We start from the raw sequence: 12,087 nt of genomic DNA, 5'->3' as shown, positions 1-12,087 counted from the left end.
CAGGAATGAGAGTGCCCGAGACAGACAGTCACTGGAATGAGAGTGCCGAGACAGACAGTCACAGGAATGAGAGTGCCCGAGACAGACAGTCACTGGAATGAGAGTGCCGAGACAGCGTCAGAGACAGTCTATAGATACATATAAAATATTTTTGTTAACCAATTCTATTTTGTTAAAGCTAAGAGCAGTTATTTACTATCCCAGGCAATGGTAGGAGCTACAGCTAGTATATATATATATATATATATATATATATATATATATATATATATCAGAATACATATACATTATTAAAGCAGAATTTATGTATTGCAGAATGTATAGGCCCAGTACTCTTTAGATACACAGATACACAAAAAGATGTCGTAATTATATATCTACGGGGTCCCCAGGGACATTCCAATTTGGAAGGTATCCACCGGACACAAGGCATTGCAGAGTGGGAACTACAAGGAGAAGGCACTGTACAGGCTGGCGTGCATTATGCAATGTGTGAACCACACGTCGGAGTTGTGTTATCCCTTGGTACCGGAGCTCATTCACAATCTGACATGTGTAAGATACCGTACAACTTAACTGATTTATTTTCACGTTGAGTATAATTGGGAGCCTCTTTTGGCATGTTGGTCCACTAAGTTTATGTACTCTATTGTCAGATTCCTGATTTATGTTTGCCTTCAGTGCTCTGATTGTTTACCCAACAATCTTTTCTTAGCACAAAAAAAGGGTTTACAGTGCTCTTGTATGTATGTTTCTACCATTTTATCTCCATGTACCATTCCTCTTCTGTGTTCCACCACTTGTGGTTTGTACACGATTTACAGGTTGACTATGTTAATAAAGATGAAATTTTATCAACATTTTTTAAATATATATTTTTTGTATTAATTTCCCAGTAATGGGGTACAGTAGGTTATGATTTATTCATGTGAACCAAAAAAAGTTTTTCTTCTTGTGTTTGTATTATGGGGGACCAACTAGCTCTGATATATTTAACTTGTAGATGTGTATTTTTTTTATCCCTCCCTTCGCCTGCCCGTTAAAGGAAACCTACCACTTGAAGTGGCAGGTTTCAGATGGAAATACCGGGCACCGGCTCAGGGTGAGCTGGTGCTGGAGCTTATTTTTGTTAGTGTTTTAAACCGCTGTATTGCAGTTTAAAATACTTTTTAAACTTTATAGCCGGCACAGGGAGGTACGCGCTCGGCGCTTACCATGCGCGCGGCTCTCCTTCACTTCCTATGTAGCCGTGCGCACGGTCGCGCGCATGGTAAGCGCCGAGCGCGTACCTCCCTGCGCCGGCTATAAAGTTTAAAAAGTGTTTTAAACCGTAATACAGCGGTTTAAAACACTAACAAAAATAAGCTCCGGCACCAGCTCACCCTGAGCTGGTGCCCGGTATTTCCATCTGAAACCTGCCACTTCAAGTGGTAGGTTTCCTTTAAGGTTAGGACTGGAAATTCCAGAAAACTAGATTCAATAAACTTCACTAAAATATAATTGTTTATTTACAAAACACACAAATCCATTAGTTAATATCTCGAAACAAATTCACAAAAGTAAATTTCAATTCATATTGGGTATATTACAGATGAAGGAAAGAAAATGGCGCATTGGAAAGGATGTTCAAGCCAGACACACAAATATACTTACACCTGAAAACTCCATGGACCCACACTATTACCCCAAGCTCCAATTGAATGATAACACATTCAATTTGAGCTTGGGGTATAGATCTGGATTGTTTACAGGTTATCCCATCTAAAATAATATCAAGAATTTCATATCGCCAAGTGAATTTATAATGGTGGTACATATATCAAACAGGTTGTCCAACGAACAAAGTTAGGCCCTATCCACAGGATAGGGATAAACTTACTGATCGGTGGGGGTCTCAACGATGAGACCTCACATTTCACGAGAGCAAGGGGTCCAATGAGGTACCTCAGTCGGACCCCTCGTCGTTCACGGAGATAACCGTTCTGCTCCATTCATCTCTATGGAGCTGAAGGAGATTGCCATGGAGATGGAGGTATCCGCATCTGGTTCCATCCATGTGTAGCGAACAGACCAGCAGTAGTTTAGAAGTTCTGATGCATGAGCCAACACCAATTAGATGCTAATGGTATTTCCTTAGGAGAGATCAACAAATATAATTGCCAAAAAACCCCACTTTAAATGTCATATTTGTCCATAGATCGAATGTTATTAAGAAGGAATGAAGCAGAACAGACAGCAAACATAGGAGACTAGGAATGATGGTAATGCAAACATTTTTTTCAACATGTATCGGTGCACATCAGGTGTCAAGGAGGGGTGCATAAGGATTAGGGATCCGACTCCAAGAAATGTCTATGCAATGTAATCCAAGCACTCTAGTATGCAGAAAGTGGTTTTTGGCCAAAATTTTCATGCAAACGTTTTCAGCTGATACAACAGCCTTTATCAAACACTGAATTTATTAACACAAATATCATGTTATATTATGTGGTACAAATGACATTATGATGTAATCATAGTACTTAGTACTAAGCCCAGGCACCATTCTGCAATTCCTCTACTCTACTATTGGCCTATAGTAAGCTAATCTATGTTTTTAACCCCTATAACTAGGATCTCCACCGGTCTCCCACCTCATCTGAGGACTCGACTTATGCTTCGACATATCATCATACAATATGTTTTCATAGAAATACCATAGGTTTCATGGTTAAATGTCTAGGTCAATACCTTTAATCCACATTGTCTTTGCAATTTTTTTCTCTAATTTTTTGACTTCATTACTCGAGATGAGCGAGCACTAAAATGCTTGGGTACTCGTTATTCGAGAAGAACATATTGCACATGTTTGCCGATGTTTTCACTGAAAGAACACATTGAAAGAACACTGATGAACAGATTGCAGATGTTCGAGTACATCTGCAATCAGTTCCGAAGACACGCGTGCAGAACGGTGTTCTCCATAATAGTATGTGAAGAACAATATGTGTGAAGAACACCTTGCAGATGTATGGAAACAATTCAGGCCAAAACAGTAAAAAGTCGGGAAACCCGACGAATATGCGCTGTTTGAACCCTTAGTAAGTGTGCCCCATTATATTCTATAACCTGTATGTGTACTAGTTATACCTGGTAGACAGACTTTAACATGTTTATTTAATTTACCAGAGCAAAATCTGCTTCCTTTTTATTGACTCTGAAAAAATATGTAACTTAAAAAGTAACCGTCATTTAAAAAATCTTTTCTATATGTTGTAGGGCATGCAATTTTAAGCCTGCTGGAATTGGATTGGTTACCCAATTCTTCCTCCTTTCACTGCTATTTAGCAGATTTCCCCCTGTTATCAGTGACTCCTCAGATGGCCGTTGCTAGGCACCTCACTGTGCTGAATAGGGAGGGAGACTGTACATGGGAGACACACCCCCTCACCTCTCTGCTGTCAGCTGATTCTCCTCATGGCTGCCATGTGCTCCCAGGAGCTCTAACTAATGTGATAATAACCCACCTAGATTCTTATATCTCACTGTTCACCTTCAGCTTTCCCTACACTTTTACATAAACAAATACACAGTCCTCACCTACCCCCCTTCACCTCATGACAGCAGAACATGGCAGACAGCGGATAGAGAGCAGTGATATGTGTACTGTTACTCTACAGATCTTCAATATGTCCCATGTGCTGTGCTGCAGTTTTACATAAATAGAAAGATAGATATGCTTGTGATGATGTCACAGGAGGCAGGTTCAATCCCTCCATCTTTCTGATTGTAGTTCTTTTTAGAGTTGGAAACCATAGTTGCTATGGACCAAAAAGGTATTATACTTTGAGGAATGTTTTTTGATGGTTAACCTTTAATGAAGACCGTGCACCAATATTCAATAATCTGGCACAATCTGTACATTAGTGAGGCAAACTGTACATAGTTGAAATATTATCTGTAGGCGCTATATAAATAAAGAATTATTATTATTATTATTATTTTATATTTTATATATTTTATATTTAATAAACAATCGTCCATTGTAGGAAGCTAAAACTAGAACTTTGTTGGAAATGAAAACTGCAGATAAAGTTCCAGCTCTGAAAGATAAGATTTTTAATTTTAAATTGTCACCTAAAGCTTGCTTCTTCACAGAAGTGAAGATAATGTCATCTGAGTTAACATTCCCACTGCATCCTCTAAACATGACTCATCTCAGGCAAAATATGACTCATCTCAGGGAAAAGATTTTTTTTTAAAGATGAGATTTTATACCCTACCTAATGAGTCAAAATCTAATGATAGAGTCCCTTTAAGAGATGGTTTTCAAAGCTGCTTCTCCTTCATGAATAAAACTCTGTGTGATACTGATGCAATCTAAGATGTAAGTCAATCATGAATCCCGAGGCTGATGCAGAGTACAGGCCCTGTCCCATGTGCTGCGGAGATGATCACAATCTCCATGTGAAACTGTGACATTTACTATAACTTTGTGTTCAGTGTTGCGGGGATTTGCTTAATCCAGGATATGAAGTATTTAATGTATTCCTTTCTGTCATAACTAATCTTGAATTAATCTGTGTGGTTTACTAGCATCTCCAAATTGCAGATTTTTCCGGGAGTGCAAATAAAGTTCAATCTGATGTGTAAATGTTTACGCCTGTGCTGCACTAAACCTATCACCCAGGGATACACAAAGTAGAATCTAAAATATCAAAACTAAAATACAAACCTTTCTAATGTTCCATTACAGTGCATGCACACAAAAAACCTACACAAGTTCATGCAGCTATGAATCGGTATGTCACTATGAATTTTGGGTGACCCCTAATATGCAGGTCATAAATATCCAGGCACTTTGGCTAATGTCAAATTAAAACAATATAATCAGAGAAGATAGAAATAATCTAACTAGACGTGAAGCCTTGTCCTTTGTGTTTCGTTATACCACATATTGAAGTTGTTATCACTTTAATATTATAAAATAGTTGGCTCTGTGTCCCTATGGTGGTCGAGGTGGTCGATGCGATGGGTCACACTGAAAAATTAAGAAATTGTTGTAATTGCAACCTCCAGCCCCAATGGGCACATAGAGCTGTATTCTTCCATATCCATGTCCAGGGGTGTGTTAGCTGAGTGTTGGCCTCCTGGATGAACTATTGATGTCTGATCCTGTGAAGACCGTAGAAATAGCAGGGGACACTATAGTACTGAAGCTACAGAAATAACTTGCCCCTGCTCCTAGCATTATGATGGATGAAGATAAGAAGAATCAAAATGACAGTCAATACATACTGTACATACTATAAATTGAGAGAAGATATACACTCACCGGCCACTTTATTAGGTACATCTGTCCAACTGCTCGTTAACACTTAATTTGTAATCAGCCAATCACATGGCGGCAACTCAGTGCATTTAGACATGTAGACATGGTCAAGACAATCTCCTGCAGTACAAACCGAGCATCAGTATGGGGAAGAAATGGGATTTGAGTGCCTTTGAACGTGGCATGGTTGTTGGTGCCAGAAGGGCTGGTCTGAGTATTTCAGAAACTGCTGATCTACTGGGATTTTCACGCACAACCATCTCTAGGGTTTACAGAGAATGGTCCGAAAAAGAAAAAACATCCAGTGAGCGGCAGTTCAGTGGGCGGAAATGGCTTGTTGATGCCAGAGGTCAGAGGAGAATGGGCAGACTGGTTCGAGCTGATAGAAAGGCAACAGTGACTCAAATCGCCACCCGTTACAACCAAGGTAGGCAGAAGAGCATCTCTGAACGCACAGTACGTCGAACTTTGAGGCAGATGGGCTACAGTAGCAGAAGACCACACCGGGTGCCACTCCTTTCAGCTAAGAACAGGAAACTGAGGCTACAATTTGCACAAGCTCATCGAAATTGGACAGTAGAAGATTGGAAAAACGTTGCCTGGTCTGATGAGTCTCGATTTCTGCTGCGACATTCGGATGGTAGTGTCAGAATTTGGCGTCAACAACATGAAAGCATGGATCCATCCTGCCTTGTATCAACGGTTCAGGCTGGTGGTGGGGGTGTAATGGTGTGGGGAATATTTTCTTGGCACTCTTTGGGCCCCTTGTTACCAATTGAGCATCGTTGCAATGCCACAGCCTACCTGAGTATTGTTGCTGACCATGTCCATCCCTTTATGACCACAATGTACCCAACATCTGATGGCTACTTTCAGCAGGATAATGCGCCATGTCATAAAGCTGGAATCATCTCAGACTGGTTTCTTGAACATGACAATGAGTTCACTGTACTCAAATGGCCTCCACAGTTACCAGATCTCAATCCAATAGAGCATCTTTGTGGTGGAACGGGAGATTCGCATCATGGATGTGCAGCCGACAAATCTGCGGCAACTGTGTGATGCCATCATGTCAATATGGACCAAAATCTCTGAGGAAAGCTTCCAGCACCTTGTGGAATCTATGCCACGAAGAATTGAGGCAGTTCTGAAGGCAAAAGGGGGTCCAACCCGTTACTAGCATGGTGTACCTAATAAAGTGGCCGGTGAGTGTATATATGTGTGTATTTTAAGCACATATACTTATTCTTGTATTTTATAAAATAAGTCGATCCGAAAAAATTCAACATTTGCCCTCAAAATATACATACATGATGTCCATCTTTATTTATTGCGTATTTTAGACACTTTTTGACCAACAAGGGGACATAGGTTTGATTAATCCAAATTACACTTCTGTCTCAAAGGAGCAAGGTAAGTCAACTAGTAGGTGGAATAAACAATGGAATAAACAATTTACTATGCCTCCTCTGAGTTTTCTGGTAGAAATGGCATGTGAACTTCCCCATCCTCACTAGTGTTCTGGTTTTACTATTCCACAAGCCACTTTGGGTGTTATGCAGCGGCATGTGGGGCGGATGGGGGCATGAATGCCTCGGCCTGTGGTACTTAAATAAGACCAGTCACCTATAAAAAAAGCACTAGGTGCTGCTTACTAAAGTAGCTCCTAGCCCTAGCCTATTTTTAGCAGTGATAAACTGCTAGGTTTATTGGAACCCTCCCATAAAGCTAGCAGACACTGCCGCATAGTACAACAGGAACGCCAGACTGTGCTTAAAGCAATCTGGTGTATTCATGAGGAGGCAGGACTAGGAGGTGCAGAAAGCCTGGCAGTCACCGCCGTCCTATGGAGGCACCAAATTCACCATCCAGGTAAAGCACATCATACATGTTGCATATTTTTTAGTTAGCACTACCCAAAATGGGAATTTTGGCTTGTAGCTGGGAAAATTTACAGTTCACAAGCCCTGCCCTTAACCCACCCGAACTGTGCCCACAAAGTATATAATACCCCCCTACTGGCTGTCCCCAGTATAATTTCCCCCTTCCTTTGATCCCCAACATGGTATAACTCCCCTTTTCCTATATCATCCTCCTTACAATGTTCCCTTTTGTGTTGTCTCCCATTTAAAATACTTCCTTTTCTTTAGTCCATTTCTTATAAATTTTAAATTTTTATACCTCCTCTCATGTTTACTATTTCCCATTTCTGTAAGATACTCAGCTTTCCCTTTCCCCACAGCAGTCCTCTCCTCTTCCATCTTCACTGCGGAGGTTGTATAAAGATATCCCTTTCAATTTGGAGCGGTTGAGAGATGTGCTCATATTGCAACCATGATATCAAACAGGAATCATACACTACCAAGACAAAAAGAGGAAAAGGATACATAGAAGACGGACTCGATGAATGTTTTACAAAACTGATGCAGAATTTTGCATTACGAGGATGGCTTGCACATCCCTCCTAATATTACTGGTTTTATTATCTTCCATTTATTACAGCACTAGCATTTTAAGCAGGACAAAATTACCTAAAATATGAGTCTATAAGCAATTTCCTACTTTATGTACTTGATTCACTAAACACCATATCAACTGAAATAGTCTCAGGCTCCTGAATTCATATGCAATTTCACGCACCTGAATCGTGAAGTACACAAGCCGTCAGTGCTGGGATTGACAGAAAGAGTCGGCTTTAGAAGTCAGTCGAGTCGTTGCATACTAAGCAGAGTGCAGTGGGGGTTGTCCGTAATATGGGAAATCAGAAATACCCGGCATTACAGTACGGCACAGAAAAACCAAGGCAGTATATTATTTATATACTGCTGGGGCACTGCTCATCATTTCCTGGCAACTTATTCTGGGCAATACACTGTTAATGTTTTTTGGGATAACATACACAGCCTACTTATGCTTTATCATTACCAATATTTTACTCACTTTTTTTTATATACATACAAGTTACGTTTGGAACAACACTGTGATGTATGGATTCTGTCAAGATGGCCGCTTCCTCCCTGCAGGCCATGTCAGTAGACTACACAAGCTGTGAATAGAAGCTGTCATAGACTCTGAAAGTCACATTCACAGTCATACAACTGGAAGGGAACATGAAATGTGCTGATGGTGCTAGCAGGTCATCTGAATGCTAACAATATTACTAAAGCTAGTGAGGCCTCCCAATACTGATGTCACATCAAGAGCTATGGACTCTCTGTATCCGTAATGTGTCAGCTGCCTGATACACAAGCCACAATGTGTGTTACATAACAGCCCGAACAGTGACAGCACCAGTGGTAACTGTTCACGTGGTCAATCATGAAGACATGGGGAGACAGCAATCAGTTGTCATGACATCCAGAAATTTATTAAAGGAAATCTACCATTTGTTTTCATGTATTGTGAACATCCATTAAGAATGCTGTAGTTACACTGATGTAGAAATATATCTTGTTTAATCCCTGATCCGAGTGGTTTTGCTCAAAAAACAATTATAAAATTCAGGACTTTGGGAAAGCTGGGTGCATACTGGCTCACACATTATACAGAGTTTCCTGAACTGTCCAGGCAGGAATAATCAACCTGAGCTGGATGACTCATACACAGGAACTGGTTTAATGGTGCAGTGATTGATTATTTCTGCCTGTCAGGGACAGCACAGTGATTAAGTCATTCTCTGGAGAAGTGCATAATTAGGGTGAGGAGAAGAGCCGAGCCCCAGCAAAGGAGCGACAGAGCCTCATTATCATAATTTTATAATTGTTTTTTCAGCAAAACCACTCAGTTCAGGGTTTATTCAAGGTATGTTTCTGCATCAGTGTAGCTACAGAATTCTCAAGGTATGTTTGGTTCATAATGCATAAAAGCAAATAGTAGATTTCCGTTAAAGACTTTCTTTAGACTGGTAGGCAGATCCTGTTCTACAGTAAAATGGAAGGGTGATCAAACCACATACTAAAAAACACATGTACTGTGTCTGGAAATGGACAAATTAATACACAAAAATCTTTATAATATAGAGGATTCAAGATTTAATATTGCCTGAAAACTAAAAAAGTCATAGAAAAGCTACTATACATCGTGTCCACAGGTATATTAATGTAGTCCTCCATCTTAAGAAAACAACATTGTCATACGCAAAAGCAGAACCAAATTTACTACATTGACACAGTATTAGAACTAAACTTTCTACATAAATAAGGTGCCAGAGCCAGACTTTAATTATGTCATAATAACAATGATAATTATAGTTATTGTAATTACTAAATAGTTATAGTATCAGGTATAGGCTTATAACATAGATACAGTAACAGAACAAAGCTTATTACAGTACATAGATACAGTATAGGAAGCAATGTTACTCCATAAAGGGATTTGAGATACTTTTCCGTCGGACTTTGAGCATTCTTTTAGGTGTAAACTGCTTGCACAAGTATTCAAGAAATGTCTGCACCTCATTTGTGTCACACGTGACCCTTTTGTAGTGCAGATGCACCAGTCTTCATGCGACCCAAATTAGGGGGCGTTCCGGTGCTCAGTCAGGCCATGCACTAGATTTATCATGCAAAGTCTGACAGAAGTGTGTTGCACGCCCCATGTTAAAGGTGCACCAAAAAAAGTTGGTGCACTCTATCGGAGCAGTGCAGGGAGTGCCAGATTCATGAAGAACATGCACCAGAAATCCTGAAGCTGACACCCCTGCACACTACACAGGTAAACTCCATTTAGTGCAGTTTGCCCTGTTCTTAGTAAATGTGGGCCAATGTTACTGCTTAGTTATAGCGACAGTACTAACTTTTTTGCATACATATGAGAAAGAACAAAGATGAGGTACTGAAACCAATCTGACTGCAAAAGATACAACAACAGAACGAGGATTACTACATACATAGAAATATTTTTATGCAAAAATTCCTAAGTTTACTTCTTTCTAAAATAGGGGTGTGGGACTACAGGAACTTAAGAGGCCTCTTAAAACCTTAATCCAGCCACAGGTCCTGCTACATTTGTTTCTGGTTTCAATTAGCTGTATATGGTCTGTATCATATCATAAATTTTTGCAATTTTTCAGGTGTACAAATGAAGCTTTTGCCTCTACAGGAAGCCAACTGCACCCAAGATGGGTCTCCCCCTGTCACTGTAATACAACAGGCAGAGGGAGGGGGATTAAAAGTCCATTCACAGGGTCAGATGTGATGGGTTCTTAGGCTCCTTCTACACTCGCGAGTGTGATGTGATGAACGCGCATCACACTGGCAACGCATGCTGCCCGGATCGCATGGGCCGAATGCTGCAAACCGGAACTGAACTGACATGCTGAGTTCACTCCCGATGTGCAGCGTTCGCGCTGTGCGATCCGGTCAGCATGCGTTACGAGTGTGATGTGAATTCATCGCATCACACTCGCAAGTGTGGAACGGGCCTTATATAGCCTTAAATACTGGGCACCCGCTTAATCAAATCTTTGTTATAAAACAAAGTGGTGCCAAAGCATCCTGGGCGCTACTATGCAATAGTTTCTGCAGGAACCCCATGTAGGGAGCACAAGATCTACTAGTTGTTGTATTATACAGTAAAACTACTAATACTGTTGCCCAATGTGCTGGAAAAGTAATTGTACCCCACATACATTTAATTTACTGCCTTGTTTCCATTTAAAATATGAAAATAAAATTAGATAGTAGACAAGAAACAGAAAATAATACACTTTTAGAGTATCCAAGAAGCCATCGCTGCCCCCAATTTTTCTTAACCTCCTATTTTCCTGTAGAAATATTCCCATTCAAATCATTCTTCATTATATTGTATATAGTTCTCTGCCTCTAGGTTCTCCATATTTCACTAACCAGCGTCCCCCGTTTTAATTTACCGCCTCATTGTGTCTTCTGCTGTTGTTTTTCTATGTATATATAATCTGTATTCTTTATTTCCAGAGTATTAAATAATAATTATTTGAAGAACCGCACTGTATTAATATTTTCCTAGCCAACACATTTACTGATATGGTACTCGTGCAAGTCAGAATCAGTTCTAATTAAGATTTATGTTATGATATTATGTGCATTACAACAGGCGCCTGGGATTTCTAAGAGATGTGATTATTCTTCCTTGTAGTGGGATATTTTAGCAGCCAATACTTCTCGCCGTGCTGTCTAATGAAGCACACTGAGCCCATGACAGGGACTGATTTAAAGAGTCCGTTCTGACTAAGGGAACAGTTTTAGTAGTAATAGTGAAAAAGCTGCACTGGCACAAGATGTTGAGTCACAGTGACAAGATCTGATCAGTAGAGTAGGAAGCTCTGTTAAACATGACCACCACACAATTTGGTACCTACAAGGCATAATCACCTCTTCTTATATCATATGTTTTGAGTGAAGGAGGAACTATTCTACCATCTTCCAATCTAGGAAATCTAGATTTCCCCGTGTAAAGTTGTGCAGGCGCGAGTGTGCCGGAGAGCTCGGTGACGTCACCGACTCTCTGGCACTTCAGAATTGGCCGCACGTATGGGCGCATGCATGGTGCGCCGTGCCCTACTGCGGTGCGCCGAGACAAATTTTATAATTCAGCGATAGGGGGTTTATTTTATTAATGAAAATAAGCTCTGGCACCAGCTCACCCTGAGCTGGTGCCATGTGTCTTAGAACTACCACTTTTAAGTGGTAGGTTTCCTTTAAGTCCTAGAGCTTTGGAAAAGCTAGTCATATTCATCAAATGTACAAAGGCTAAAATTTCTGTTTTCCATAGGACCATCCGCGCATCTTTGTAGTTTG

At 40.3% G+C, this 12,087-nt stretch overlaps 1 protein-coding gene across 3 annotated transcripts in view; it reads right to left on the bottom strand.

Moving 5' to 3' along the window:
- The window catches only part of MID2 (midline 2), a 211,348-nt gene that overhangs the window by 26,961 nt on the left and 172,300 nt on the right, over nt 1–12,087 (bottom strand). The gene's annotated exons all lie outside the window — the stretch shown is intronic.

Source organism: Engystomops pustulosus, chromosome 9, assembly GCF_040894005.1.
Source record: "Engystomops pustulosus chromosome 9, aEngPut4.maternal, whole genome shotgun sequence".
In the NCBI taxonomy this organism is placed as follows: domain Eukaryota; kingdom Metazoa; phylum Chordata; class Amphibia; order Anura; family Leptodactylidae; genus Engystomops; species Engystomops pustulosus.
The sequence above is the reverse complement of the archived record's forward strand: the minus strand, read 5'-3'. Positions and strand labels throughout refer to the sequence as shown.